At 48.2% G+C, this 15,552-nt stretch overlaps 1 non-coding gene and 1 pseudogene across 1 annotated transcript; both read right to left on the bottom strand.

Moving 5' to 3' along the window:
- Positions 1-11,387: 11,387 nt before the first annotated feature.
- Positions 11,388-11,567, bottom strand: LOC127584470 (uncharacterized; annotated as a pseudogene).
- A 934-nt stretch (positions 11,568-12,501) lies between these two features.
- Positions 12,502-12,717, bottom strand: LOC127584464 (small nucleolar RNA U3). Its single transcript, XR_007958395.1, has one exon. It is a non-coding gene; the product is annotated as a small nucleolar RNA U3 (small nucleolar RNA).
- Between the last annotated feature and the right edge of the window lie 2,835 nt (positions 12,718-15,552).

Consider the following 15,552-nt stretch of genomic DNA (forward strand, 5'->3'; position numbering starts at 1 on the left):
TACAAGGCCACACCCAAGACCTTTGCGTCTTTGTTGCATGGTCCTTACAACAAATGAGGCGGAAAGGTGGAAAGAACACCTGGGGAACTACCGGACTGGACAGCCTTTCAGGCGGCCGTCCGCTTCAGAACCAGGTAACCACCATTAGAAGTGCCGTTCGCAAAACCCTCCAACAGCCAATGACATAACTAAGATTTTAGAATGCCGACCGGAACAGGATGAGGACGGCCTAGATTTTTGGGACCGTTTCTGTTCACTTTACGTACCTATGCGGGGTCGATGCCTCTAACAGAGGCAATACCTCCCCCAGTTTAACGCCTTCTATTGCAATGTATTCCTGAGGGAGTGGCGTTTTCTATCAGCACTGATAAAAAATTGGTCTGACCATACATGACAAGCCATGAGTAGGGCCCCAGTCCACTTCTGGAGTAATGGGCACGATTCGAAAGCCACAAAGGTAAAACAGGAAGTAGTCCAGAGACCCCCTCGGACCGATCTCCCTACTGCGATAGTGCAGTATATCAAGTGGAACGGCAGTTTTTTGAGTTCCAGGAGTGGTTGACCGGTCTGGCAAAGGGTATCCACTGTACCCCAACGACCCAAGAGCACCAGCGTATGGGTCCTTTATGAGGCACCACCGCCCCCTCCTAAGCAGCCAGTACCCAGGGGACCCCAACAACCCGCAACCGGCGAGCATCAGGTCGACAGGATGCTAACTTAGCGGGGCACCTGACCACAGGCGGCAGGAGGCCCCCACTACCGTAACGGCAGACTAGACCCCTCGGTCGTCGACAACCTATTTCAACTAGCAACCCGTTTTCTTCATGACTAGCTGTGGGAAGTAGCCATTCCATGTACCCTACCCTCATCGTTAACCCGGTTATTTGAACCCATCGTCAATTTCTTAGTGAGGGAGAGCCGATCCCCTTTATGAGCGACACGGGGGCAAATACCTCGACCCTCGAAGCTGCTTGTATCGCCCCGCATGGTTTTAACTGTCCACTGCCTCAGTTCCATTGAGCAGGCTGGAGGGACAGGAAAGATCGTCCCCTTTAACCGAACCTTTACAAGTGAAATTTGGAGATCAGGAATGTCTGATCAAATTCGCTTCACCCCAGACCTAGGAGTTAACTTGGTCGGAAGGACCTGCTCTGCTTACTCCGACTCAAAATGCAATGCCTGGATGGAATTACCATTACCGGCCCGAAACCCCATATGAACCTCCGGATTCACCAGCCTCCTCAGTAGTGGACTGTAGACTTCACGAACGGAGACTTTGACACACCCTTGAGACCCCTGATCCACATGTGACGCTAGCTTATGACCCCACAGGGGTCTCAAGATAGCTAGAAGAGTTATATACTCCCTCCTGGGTAGCATGGTGACTGTCACTATTTTAGGGGAAGTAGTTGGTAAGGAGGGGGCAACAATTTTAGTCCAAGTGCCTCATGAGTTGTGGAATCAGGCAGGCTTGATGTCCCCTCACGTTACCCTGTTAGTTAATGATGGTCATAAACCGAAAGATCTGGGATTCCTCGCCCACCGACTTGAGGCACAGGCAGACACAGGCCTTTACGGGGTTCCCCAGATACTGACAGAAGGGACCCTGACTTATTACCTCACCCCTTTCTCGGTGACAGGCTGTTTACGCCAACATCAGCCCCACAGACTCCCTTCCGTCGAACCAATCCCCGATTTATGGGCCGCGTCGAAAGCTGAGGTAGGATTCACCCCAGTGACCTCAGTCCAAATCCGTGGAAGACCGGGAACACATGTATTACGTCCCACAGTAACCGCTTCGGAGAGAGGCACTTGACGGAATAACCCATTTAATAGATTCATTCTGCAAACAGAGTATTTTGATTCCTTGCCCCTGTAAGACCCCACCCCCTCCCCACTCCCCGCCATTTTACCTGGACGGACGGAATGAGGCCTTGTAAAAGACCTGCGTAACGTCAATGATATAGTGGAGCCACCACATCCCGTAGTCCCGAACCCATCCACCAATCTCAGCAGCATCCCCTGCCAACTCCTGTACTTTTACTATTGTGGACCGGCAGCTTGCATTTTTTTGCAGATCCCCAAACTCCTGACTCACAGTACCTGTTTCTTTTCACCTTCCAAGGTCAGCAATACACCTGGACGCGCCACCCGTAAGCTTTTATACACTCACTGACTATTTTCTCCCAAGTTTTGCATAAACAACTCCAAGGGTTGTAACTTCCTGACAAATCCACCGTTGTCCAGTATGTCGATGACCTTTTATTGGCAAGCCCCTCGGAGCTCGCGAATATCGCAGACACCAATTGACTACTTAACGCACTCCATTCTTGGGGATACATAATACCTCCACAGAAAGTAAAACGAAACCAGCGCCAGGTGAAATTTCTGGGCACCCTCTTAAGTGCTACTGAGCGTTGGCTCACTCCTGAACGTATTGCGCCCAGGATTGCTACCCCATTGCACTCTACCACGAAGGGTACGCGCGCATTCTTAGGTGTAGTAAATTTCTGCAGACGATGGCTACCTCATGTGGCCCTCCTTACCAGAACCTCACACTCCTGGCTTCAGTAAAGTCCGTGGGACCTTTTGAACCTACAGAGGAGCAGAAGGAGGCCTTTGATAAGCTCAGCCAGGCCCTTGCCAGCGTTCCGGCCCTGGGACGCCCTCGATATGATCGCCCATTTCAGCTTTTTGTGAATATTCTGGAGGACTGCGCTACAGTCGTCCTTACTCAAACCCATGGGGATATAAAAAGACCGGTGGCATTTAACTCTACTCGGCTGGACCCAGTGGTTAGGGGGCTCCCGCTGTTTTCACATATGCTTCCAGCCATCTAGTCCCTAGTAACAGCAGCCTACAATATAACCCAGCAACTGTCAGTAGTTGTTTATTCCTCCCATACCTTAACGGCACTCCTTACCGCTCATCAGATACGAGGTAGCGCTCCTGAATAACCCACTCCTCACTTTTGAATATTGTACCACCAATAACCCTGCCACCTTTCTAGAGGCCCCGAGTGAGGATCTTTCAGATCCACCACATGCTGTTTAATGCGGAACCACTTTTGACTACACCCCGTCCGGACCTTTCGGATAAGGCCTTCCAGTCAGCAGACTTAAACATGTATGTCGACTGTAGTTCCTCCGTTACCGACCAGGGAATCCGCCTTTGCGGCTATGCCAGAGTAGACGACTCCTACATTGTCGAGTCTGCATCATTGCAGCCCCAAGTCTCTGCCCAACAAGCAGAACTCTTTGCCTTGAAAAAAACTTGTATTTTAGCCAAGGACGAAGTAGCTAACATCTTTACTCCTTTCCGCTATGCTTTTGGAGTTGCCCATGAATTTGGCCAACTCTGGGCGCAGTGGGGATTCTTTACCTCCACAGGTAGCCCTATAAAGAATGCGGCTTATGTAAAGAACCTCCTCCAAGCCATCCTCCTCCCTAACAAATGGCCATCATTAAATGCTCGGCTCACCTCCCAGACGCCTCCATAGTAACACAGGGCAATAACAGGGCAGACGCAGAGGCTGAATTGGCAGTACACCAGGGGTCCAAAATCGTTTCAACTGCGTAAAAAAAGGCAGCTGCTTGCAAGCCAAAGATAACAATGCAGGGCACCCTAGATATGGTCACTGTGCAGCTTTTACAGGGGAAGCCACTCACTCAGAAAAAAAACAAGTGTGGAAGGCGCCACGGGTGTACGCACTCTGAGCCACATGACTTCTGGACTTCTCCAGTCGGTGAAATATGTATACCTGATTCCTTGTTAACAATGCTTATTGACTGTATGCATTCGGACACCTACCTTGGCAAGGAGGGAATGAGTAATATTTTACCTCGAACCTGGTGGCACCCCATATTGGAGGAAGCAGCACAAGGAAATATAAGATCGTGTTTTATATGCCAACAAATCAATGCTGGGAAAGGGGTGCGGTGAATCTCACGCAAAACCCCCTTGCCAGGTTGTCCTTTTCGATGTATGCAACTTGATTTTATTGAACTACCGCGTGTACTTTGTTAAAAGTGCTGTCTCATTATTGTTGATGTATTTAGTGGACGGATTGAACCTTTTACAACCACCAACAATAAGGCCTCAACGGTGGTAAAGTTATTGCTTACAGAGATCATAAATGGTTTGGGGTACCCCGACAGATAAGTTCATCAATTGTCCCCACGTCATAGTGAAAATAAATAAGGAATTGTAGGAATCACTGAATATCGAAAAACAGTTCCATTGCACCTAGCACCCTCAGGCAGCGGGTATAGGAGAACGAGTTAACGGCAACTTGAAGAATAAATTAACTAAATTAGTATCAGAGACAGGGCTAAATTGGCTGAAGCGTCTCCCCTTAGCATTATACCACATGAGAATTAACCCCCACTCGGCCACCGGGTTATCGGCTGCCGAAATTGTCTATGGACGTCATGGAAGAACTCCATGGAATGCTTACACCCAGCTGCCCCCCACCCACCACCCTGGTTCACCTTAATATCATGGGGGATGAACTACAAGGGTATTTAAAACAACTTACCTCCTCTCTAAAGTTTCCTCATTCACAGGTGGAGGTTGCCTTTAAGCCACTGGAAGGACAGAATGTGGAATTGCTTGACCTGGAAATCGGAGATTCGGTACTGATACGAGATTGGGAGCGCCCTGAACTGGGACCTCGGTGGAAGGGCCCCTTCCAGATACTAGTTCAAACTCCTACAGCTGTGAAAGCACAGGGTCAGGAACGCTGGATTCATCTGAGTGACTCGACACGATGGCCGCCAGAAGAAAAATGATGTTTCTTAAACTTGGACTCTTTACCATTACTCTTACGTGGGCAATCGAGGCTAATTTGTTTTGCAAAGCACATATGCAACTACATGGAAATCGCATCGTTTGCGATCCTTGGCAGAATTAGTGGAAAGTCTTTTTGTAGTCACACCAAGCTGGAACCCCAGGGTTCTCTTAAAATATGAACAATCAAAAACAAAGGGTATTGGGCAGACGGGAACTTACTGGAGGGTGTTGCGGGTAAGTGCTTGGTAAAGAATGGGGTTGTGGGATAGCAATCGAACAGCCCCCGTATTCATGTGCCACCGCCACTTGTATAGAGAGGATATGTGGGTTAGCGGGTGGATGGTTTAGTGTGAGTGTAGCTGCACTAGGTCTGTGGAATTACTTGCAGGGGAGCGATGGGTTTCTGGGGAACGGAACGTAACCCATCTAAAATTGTCTAATGTCCCTTTAGAATGGTTAATCAGAGAGAATTACTTTAGAGAGCATGGGAGAAACGGTGTTGGAATTTCTTGGTATTCTCAGATATGCAGTCCATAGCAATCGTGTAATGTAACCTCTTACCGGGCTAAGGAAGGGTATGTGTGCCTCTTTAATGGTACTTACACGACAGACAACCGCAATCTGCCAGCCTGGTTTGCAATGGGAACGATGGGGCAGGGCAACCGCGCCTGCCCCCGGAAGGTTCATGTCACATGAAGACGTGTTGCGGTCTGTTAGTGAGGAGTTCTGTGAGGACTAAAGGGATCCTATTACGTTGGGATCTCCCTTATCGTTTTAGGCTATAGGTTTCGGAGTACTCTCTCTCTGGAGGGTTAGGCAGGAAATATAGCCGAAATAAACCGGAGCTACCTTATTTGTGGACTGGCCGTGCTGGGAAACATTATCATTAAGAACCTGTAGGCAGTGAACCGGGAACTGACGGAGCCTCGACTTTATGCCCAGCAGACCCAGTATGCTGTGGACAACAAGTTGGCTCAGCAAGGAGGTGTATGTCTCGTAGCTGGGGACGAATGTGTCACCAATGTGTGCGATGAGTCCTACAACATTTCCCATGCTATTAAGGACATTCAGAAGCAAGTAGAAAGCTTGAAGCAGGGATGTGCAGGAGGGGCGGGTTGTTTGGGGCGCTACTACGAGGATCGTGGTCATCATACTTGCTGCATGGATTACTGGGGTTAATAGTTATTATTATGGTATATGCTGGCCTGTTTAAATACTTGTTGCAAGGTGCTTATTAATAAACTCTCGCCCCCTTTCTCGGCGCCCCTCTACTTTATCATGAACGGATAACTGGAGGGAATGTGGAAGTAAAGGTTTAAGAAACTGTGACTGACTGTATCAATACATACAGCTGATGGATAAATAACTTGCAAGCAAGAGCAGGCAAGCTAATGACTCAGGGCGAGGTGATAATTGGTGTGTCCGGGACCTTGGTGCCAGGCCAATACACTAGACGGTAAGGGTGGTGGGTGTAATAAACAGACTGGAGGAAGTTTGTTTTAAACAATGAGGGCGATACCTGTCTTTGAATCTCTTGATTATAACTCAAATATGTTGGACAATACGTGTGATGGCTGTCTTTGGTTCTCTGAGGCCTGACCGAAACTAGTGGAGCCGAATCCATTAAGTGTGCGTGAAAATATCTGTATAAATTACTGTTTGGTGTTTTGGACTGCGGAGACCTCCGATAAAGACTCTGCATGAGAGTTTCAGGTTAATTCTTCAGCAGTATACTGCTAATAAACGCGCTTTATCGAATCAAACTTGTGGCACTGTGTTACTTTGCAGCGGACAGAAGTTGGAACTCAAAATAGGGATGCGGATGTCAGTGCACCGGGGGGTTCACAGGATCATGCCCGTGTTTGTTTGTTGACTGTTTATCGGCAGCTTTCAGACACGCACCTCACTGTGTGACCGGAGGCGTCTCAGGATTGTCCAACGATAAAGTCACATTGGGTTCAAGGACTGGCCGGAGATGGGACTCCCATTTGGGCCGAGCTGCGTGTGGTTGGGAAGGACACTTATAATCAGGATTTTTCTTATAGTTCTGTGATGTGTGAGGCAGGAAACCATTTGTAGCCCTTCGACTATTCAGGGGTCAACTCTCACTTCGGTACGATCCCGCGTGTATAATCACTGGGTGTTCACAAGATCACAAGACAAGGGAGCAGAAGAAGGCCACTCGGCCCATCGCGTCTACTCCAAATTAAAGGGGGGGAAAATGAAAATAAATGATAATTGGGGGTCCAATGAAAAAAACTATTCTAACCCCAATTTCCGGCATCCCCATATCACTTGATACCTTGCCTAATTAGATACCTACCTATCTCCTCCTTAAACGCCTCCAATGATCATGCCTCTACTGTTGTACGTGGAAAGGAATTCAATAAATTCAGTACCCTCTGGTTAAAGAAATTTCTCCTCATCTTTGTTTTGAACATGTACCCTCTAATTCTAAGATTTTGCCCTCTGGTCCTGGACTCATCCACCAAGGGAAACAGCTTGGCCACATCTACTCTGTCCAGCCCTTTCAACATTTCAAATGTTTCTATGAGGTCCCCTCTCATTCTTCTGTACTCCAGTGCTTGCAGTCCAAGAGCCGACAAACGGTCATCAGATGCAAGCCCATTCACTCCGGTAATGCTCCTCATAAATTTCCTCTGAACCCTCTCCAACATCATCACATCCTTCCTAAGATATGGGGCCCAAAAGTGTACACAGTATTCCAAATGAGGCATCACTAGTGCCCCGTAGAGCCTCATCAACACTTCCTTACTTTTATACACTACACCTCCCGAAATGAATACGAACATATCATTCGCTTTCTTTACCACCGATCCGACCTGGTGGTTAACATTTAGGGTATCCAGTAGGAGTACCCCCAAGTCCCTTTGTACTTCTGTACTCTGAATTTTCTCCCCTTCCAGATAATAACCTGCCCGTTTATTTCTGTTTCGAAAGTGTAAAACCGCACATTTACTAACATGGCCCAGATGACGTGTTCACACTGAGTGAGGTCAGTCTGTCCACCCCGGCTCTCTGTCTGTGTTCACCTTGTGGGATCTCTCCCCTCACTCCTCCTCCCTTCCCAGAGGAACTTTAACCCGCTCTTCTCCACGCACAGATGTAATATAGAGTCACACGGTCATGCAACACAGAAACAGGCCCATCGGCCCATCATGTCCATGCTGACCATTAAGTACCCATCTGTACCAATCTCACCTAACAGTACTTAGTCTGTTGCTTTCACTGCATTGGCGACCTGCAGGGATCGTTTGGATCCTTGTCAAACACCGCGACAGTCCGTGAGTTCCGGCACCCACTCAGGGGGTGAGTTCCAGGATCCAACCACACTCTTCGTGGGGAAGTTATTCCTCTGATTCTCGCCGGTTGCAGACACGTCAGGTACGGGGAACCGTTTCCCACTATCTCCGCCGCTGATGATGTGAGATAACTCTTCAAGGTCCTGGTCACCCTACTTCGCTCCGTGTAATACAAGCCCAGTCTGTCCAGTCTCTGCTCATAACTGAAACGGTCCTCTTCAGACAACATCCTGCTGATGATGCCCCGCACCCTCTCCTGTACATTCCGGGGCTTCCATCACTCCCTCTGCTAAACAGAACATCCCATTGTTATGCTGACCAGCCCGCATCTTATCGCGCGGCTGTCCTTTGTGGTAACGGAGACGTTTCAGCGTTCAGAACGGGACTGAAGCTACCGCGCCTCTCTTAAATTCCATCGCCTCCGCCTCCTCTATCACCTGATCTTTTACCTGCACATTATTTTGTCCGCTCAGACCCCAGCCTCAGCTCTGCCCCGCCGACGCTTTGTATCTGAGCCGGCAACGGCAGGTTACTGACTCTCCCATATGGGACGGTTCTGCAACAGGCCGGCAGGTAGTTAACCCCACCCTTGACCCGCGCTCCCAGCCCGGCGCTTCACTCCGGCACAAAGCGAACGTGTGTCATGGTCGGGGATACTTTATTCCTCACCCGTTCCCTTGCAAGTAAGACTCAGATCCCGAAATTGAATCAGTAAAGGATGACACTGACCAAAGAGGGGGATGTCTGGGAGTTGATGAGCGAAATATTGGAAGTGATTTATCCTTGTCAGATGTCACTTTCCAAGCTGACTGGGGCTCGGGACAACGTCGCGGTTCTTCAGGTATTTCCATACATTTCCATAAATTTACTGTCGCCAGCGTGGAGATGCCGGGGATTGAACCCGCGACCTCATACATGTAAAGCATGCGCTCTCCCACTGAGCTGCATCCTCGATACAAGGGAGCAGGTTTTGAGAGGCAGGAGACTGTAGCTGCTGGAATATGGAGCAATACGCAAAGCGCTGGAGGAACTCAGCGGATCAGGCATCATACACGGAGGGAGAGGAAGGATCAGGACCCGAATGATGGATCACCATCGTTCCAGATGAATGGTCACGACCCGAAACTTCCCCAGTCCATTTCCCTCCATAGAAGCTGGCTGACCCGCTGAGGTCCTCCGGCGCTTTGTGTGTTGCTCCAGATTCCAGCATCTGCAGTCTCCGGTGTCTCAGATCTGCTGGAGGAACTCAAGAGGAGAGAGTCGCATCTGTGGAAGGAAAGGACCTGTCGATGTTTCAGGTCGAAGCCCTGAACCAGGACGAATGTAGGGACCTGATGCAGGGGTTCGACTCGGAATGTCGAAACGTCGACAGGTCCTGTCTCATACAAATGCTGTTGGGCCCTCTGAGTTCCTCCAGCAGATTGTTGGTTGCAGTGGTTTCAGAAGCAAGCTCCCTCCGGTGTTTCTCCTGCTCAGCATAAATCGTTTCCAGTCAAACATAGATGATAGTCCATGGTACAGGTCATTCGGCCCTCCTGTCTGTTCTCCCATTCACTAAATTCATGGCTGATAATCCAAATTCACTTCCGTGTTCCATGTTTTCACCTTCCCCTGGATAACATCCGTGGGCAGAAATTATTCAGACTCAAACTGAATGATGAAAGACTAAAAAACAAATAAAACACAACATTACACCGATCAGTTCCAAGGACGATAATTCGGGCACATTCGTGTAAAAGGGAAGCGCAAGACCCGGACCCCCAGGCTTGAGAACCTGCAGGGAAAGCTCCCACTGAGCCCAGTGAGGCAGCAGCAGGGAGCGCCCGCCTCCGGATAGCGCAGTGTTACCCAGCTGACAATGACACGCACAGCAAAAGCTGTCGGATTGCCAGCGCCCCTGAGTGGGCTCGAACGACCAACCTTTCAGTTAACAGCCGAAGGCGTTGACCGATTGCGCCACAGAGACACCCGGAAGGAAGAGGGAATCAATCGGCCGTTCCCGGGTTGGGAGGCTGTGACCAGGGACCGGTGCTGGGACCCGGCTTTTCACAACCTGCATCAATGGTTTGGATAAGGGAGTCAAGGACCATATGAAACAGAAAAGTATGGAAACACTCAGCGGGTCGGGCAGCATTTGTGGAGAGAAAAACAGAGGTAACGCTTCAGGTCTCCAGATGAAGGGTCTTCGACCTAAAACGTTAACTCTGTTTCTCTCTTCACAGTTGCTACACGGCCTGCTGAGGGTTTTAGCATTTACTGTTCTTGCTTCAGATTTCCAGCATCTGCAGTTTGTTTGACTTTCGCGGAAAATATATCCAGGTTTGTTGATGACACAACACCGGGTGTCAGTGCGGGTTGTAAAGAGGATGCGGAGAGGATTCGGGGGTGGGGGGTATCGACAGGTGAAGGTAATGAGCGACGGTACGGTGTATGGGAAGTAATGTGGACCATTGTGAGGTGCTTCAGAAACAGGATTTTATTTAATAGTGCGCGATCGAGAGGTGTTGGTGTCCTGAGGAACCAGGTGTCCTTGCACACAAAACACTGACCATCAACATGCAGGGTCGGTGAGCAAGCAGGAATGCAAACGGTACGTTGGTCTTTATTGCGGAGAGTTTTGGTTTCGGAGCAAACCCGTCTCACTGGAATTACACAGGACCCTACAGGGACATACGAAACAGCAGCAGGAGGAGACCATTCGGCCCCTCCGGTCAGCTCTTCCATTCCTTGAGACCACGGCTGATCTCATTGCATCCACGCCTCCGCCGATGACCATTCACCCCCTTGCTGATTAACCATTTCTCCACGTTTGACTTTAAAATATTGACAGAATCTGCGTCCACCGTCCTTTGAGGAAGGGAGATCCAATGACTCCCGGCCTCCTGTGTACAGGTGCGGCCACTACCTGAAGAAGAACACACCTATGACCAAGGGAGTGCAGCAATGGTTTACCAGGTCTGTTCCGTGAGGAGAGGTTCAGAAGCGTGGGCCGACGTTTTCTGGAGTTCAGTGAGTGAGAGGTGATCTCATAGCTCCTCACACACTCTGGACCCGCAGGTTCGGATCGGAGCCAATGAACTACCTTAGCAGATCAGCAATGAGGACATTTCAGTGTTTCCTGTCGGGAAGGAACAGGATGGAGCAGTTGGAAAGCTGTGTTGGACCGCTCCTGATCAATATAGAGATCTATTTCCATGTCACAAAGTGTCAGCAACTGACAGTAGGAAAAATAAACAACCAGCATTTTATCTGTTGCTAAATGACAGCAGGACAGCCACTCAGACAGTGTTTTCTCCCTGTACAACCCCTGTGAACAGAGAAGGGAACGGCCCTCAATGTCTCTGTAAAAAACAATACGGACAGACAGTTTTCCGCTCAAGAGATTTCGGCTCAACACGTCCTCGTGGTTGCAGACACCTACATTTCTACGACACATTTTTTTCTTCTCCACATGTTTTGTTAATTATTTTATTCTTTTTGCATTAATGATCAATGCATTCAGTAATGTTACCGTATTTTTTACAACCATAACACCATTGATAGTCATGTAGCCTCCTGAGGTGATTCAACAATTCAATATTAGCAAACCAACCGTTTGCAAAGAGGTGGGTGACCGTCTCTTCCCCACTGCAGCCGCCCCGAGTGCAGAGTGCGTTAGGGATGATCTTTCCTCTGTACAGGACGTACTTGACTTGGAGGGCCAGTCTCACTGCCAGTTATGTGATGTCTCGGAACGTGTTGGCGATTTCTGGCAAAGAGCCATTTTCCAGATGGCTTTGTGCAGTTTGTTCAGGGAACCACTAGACAGTATTTATCTAGTCCCTGTCCAGAGTGACTGCAGGACCTTCAGTGCTGACCACTGCCTGATGGACGTGCTCAGAGGCGTTTGCTTGTAAGGACTCTTGCACAAAGGACAGCTCGTGTGACTACGTCCAACTGACTGGGACGTAGTACGGGAATGGGGCCAGAGCTATCCCAGGGTCAGATAGACTTCCGCACGTAGTGAAACTTGGTGCGCATGGAATTTGGATCCACACACAGCCTGATGCAGTCACACAAGAAGTTGGTCATCCGGATGAGGGCATCCTTGGGTACATTTTTGCCCCCAATCTCCTGGGACTTCTGCTTCCTAACCATTCGGGCTCGCTGTATCTGGGACACCCAGATGAAGTGGAAGACAGCCCGTGTGACTACCGAAGTGGAGGAGCGGGGCTAAGGACCATCCTTGAGCGAAATACAGCACCCATAAGAGAACATCGCACCAAATAGATCCAGGAACGACTTCCCCCACTTAATTTGTATTTAAATAATTAGGGTTACGTAGAACATAAATAAAACACAACATCAAAATATATCACTTCTGTTTCCCCCCCCCCAAATAAAGATCAGCATTATACAGCATTACCTTCCTCCACAACTCCCGCAGCGTGAGAAGGGAACGGTCATCATTGCCCGTAAACCATTGCATAAATCAAGGCATGCGGACTGCTTCGCGCTCAGGAAAAAACGTCATAGCTCCTCCTCGTGGTTGTGAGACCGAACGTTTTAGTTCACGATTTCTCTCGTCACAGACCACAGAAATGATCCTTAAAAGTATCGTCTTACCTTTGAAATGCCGATGCGCAGCTCTGCATCCACAACAAAACACCTTTAAAACCCAGTGGGCTGCAGCCCTTTCTTCAGCTATTCAGAAAGCCCAAAAATGAATGGAAATATGCTATTATAATAATCTACTTTCATCTTTTCTGAACGAGTTAACAGGGAGAAAATCGTAATTTTTGTTGTGTAAAATTACCCAGAATGTACGAATATTTGCATAAAGTGGCAACCAGCTCCAACCACCGATCTGCTCCTAGATCAGAAAGTATTACAGTAAATTCCCGGAATTAAGTATTCTTCAACAGACATGAAAAGCAAGAGACAAACGTTCTCTCATTTGTTCACGCACAGAGACAGTGAAATAAGTAAATTCACTCTGCTCCTGTAGGGAGGAAGTTGCTCCAATCTTCGGCCGGGGACATCTACTGGGTAAAGCTGGTATTTAGGCAACAACTTTTCCCCGAATTATATACCTTATATACAGTGGACATATCGGGACAGTTTCTCTAGGTTCATTATACAGCCAGTTCAATACTGTCTCTGTCAGTGTGTTAACCGCCCTCTCCTGTTTCATGTTTAAAACAACACACCTGCAAAGTGTTTGTGACGCTGTTTCACAGGGCCCATAAATTTTCCCGAGCAGACTGATAAAGTTATTTAGAAGAATGTTTCATGTCAGAATAAAGTAGCCAATGTAATCAAGGACCCCTTGCACCCCGATATTTCTCTCCTCTCCTCTCTCCTTTGGGCAGAAGATACAAAAGCCTGAGAACATGATGCACCAGACTCGTGCAGCTTCTATATCGCTGTTATCAGCCGCGTGGACGGATATCTCATACCCTAAAGATGCACTCTTCCAATCTATCTTGTTTTTGGCTGATGGAAATTCACTGTCCAGGCCCCAAGGGGTTAATTGCTTAGCTCAGCTTTTTAACACAACAGCAGAAACCGCAAAAAAGGTTTATTACTCGCCTCAGCTTTTCAGCACAGCACCATCACCTGTTCATTCATTCAGCTAAAATCCCTTCAGCAAAGGAAACAGCAGAAATTGTCCAAGGTTCAAGATGTTTATTTTTAATTTTTAGCAAGTACTATTTAGCCATCTTCTTGAGAAACAACACTATCCAGGATCAGAATGCCTTTTGTGGACTTGACTGAGACTGCACCCTGCTCAGAATAAACAACATTGTCCATGTTAAACTAAAGCTTCAGCCATCTGACCTGATCAATGCAGTTGTGCAGACATTACATGCAGATGAGGTTTCACGAGATAACTGGCAAAGAAAAACAGTATTAATGTTGGGGGAATGACAGAGAGAAGCGGCGTTACAGAAGGAAGACCTCGAATTCATTCCTCAGTGTTTGGGTTTTGCGACGGAGTAGTTGTTCGTAGGTAACTTGTTGGTATGACTTGGAAGAATTGCTCTTGTGTTTGGGAATCCTTTGTAACTTACAAGTTTTGTTAATAATTGCTTATTGGACTTAAACCTGTCTCATTTAAAATAAAATAAACTGTTTAAACTGCTTCGTTAGCTGGGAGTATCTTCTCCTTGATTGGAAGGAGGGACCCTCCGCTCGAAATAGTGATTATCGAGATCTGGACCTTTCTGCAGAGATTAAAGTAGTGAAGTAAACTAGTCCTTGAAATGCAGGTTGATCATCTCCCTATGGTGAGTGCACTCGTAGATACTTATGCCAGATAGAACTTAAAGTCTTGACCTAAGTTTAGAGCTCTCGGGCGGTCCATTTAATACCATTACAGTTGTACTTTATTTGTTTGCGTGCACTGCACCTTCTATGTAACTGTAACCTTTTATTCTGAATTCTGTTTTTATTTTTACAGACTTGATGTAGTTATGTATGGCGGGATCTGCCGGGAACGCATGCAAAGAAACTTTTCGCTGTATCTCGGTACATGTTGACAATAACAAACGAACACCAACGCCAACCAATACCAAGACCTGTTTGGCTGGCAGTGAGAGGGACCCATCCCATCATATCCATCCTGCACGACTCTAGTCTCAATCCCAACGCCCGCTGCCTTCGGGATGGCTGCGGTGCGGATGAGTCGATCGTCCAACTCCTCGTGGACTGTGCGTTCGTCAGGAAGGTCGGAAAAAGGAAACTAAAGTCCGTCCCGAGGTTCTTCCTGAATAGCTGCGTAACAGAGAACCCTCTGATCTCCAGGCTGTTCCCACCGACACAGCAGGCAGACATCGGGTGCTGCTGGACAATCCTCAGCTCGGTGAAAGACGCCCTTTGATCTGCCCGACAATCATTGTTCTCCCAGTAGGATGAGATGTCCGTGAGGGAATGCTGCTGTCTGGCACATTCCAAGCTTCAGGATATGTACTGAGGGATGCAAGGAAGCTTAGAAAAGCTGACGAAAAGCTCTGTGGGGATGTACTGTAGTCTAAGGTCTTGCCGCCACTCGACATTGAGAGGCCGGATTTCGTGTAACAGCCTCCAGACACTTCCCAGGGATAGAACGTAAGGACAAAACTGGATTCATGTTTTAATAGCCTGTGTTTAATTATTGACACAAGGAAGGTAAGGAAAGAAACGTCTCTTCTGTACTTGCAGCAGATGGTACCAATAACCTGTTGTTTGGGGGTAGCTGTTCTCCCGGGCTGAGGTGCGCCCATTGTTCACGGGTCCGCGGGCGCTAGTGATGTCCGACTTACAGAATACACGTACGCACAACCTTTGCTGGTGAGAAAATTCACAGTAGCCTGCACTATTACTGATTACCGACATCAGCTCTATTGTCCGCTCAGATCCTCGATCTACGCTGTGCCCCGCCAAGACTTTGCACCCGAACCGGCAAGCGCGAGTTTTT

The sequence above is a fragment of the Pristis pectinata genome, chromosome 29, assembly GCF_009764475.1.
Source record: "Pristis pectinata isolate sPriPec2 chromosome 29, sPriPec2.1.pri, whole genome shotgun sequence".
In the NCBI taxonomy this organism is placed as follows: domain Eukaryota; kingdom Metazoa; phylum Chordata; class Chondrichthyes; order Rhinopristiformes; family Pristidae; genus Pristis; species Pristis pectinata.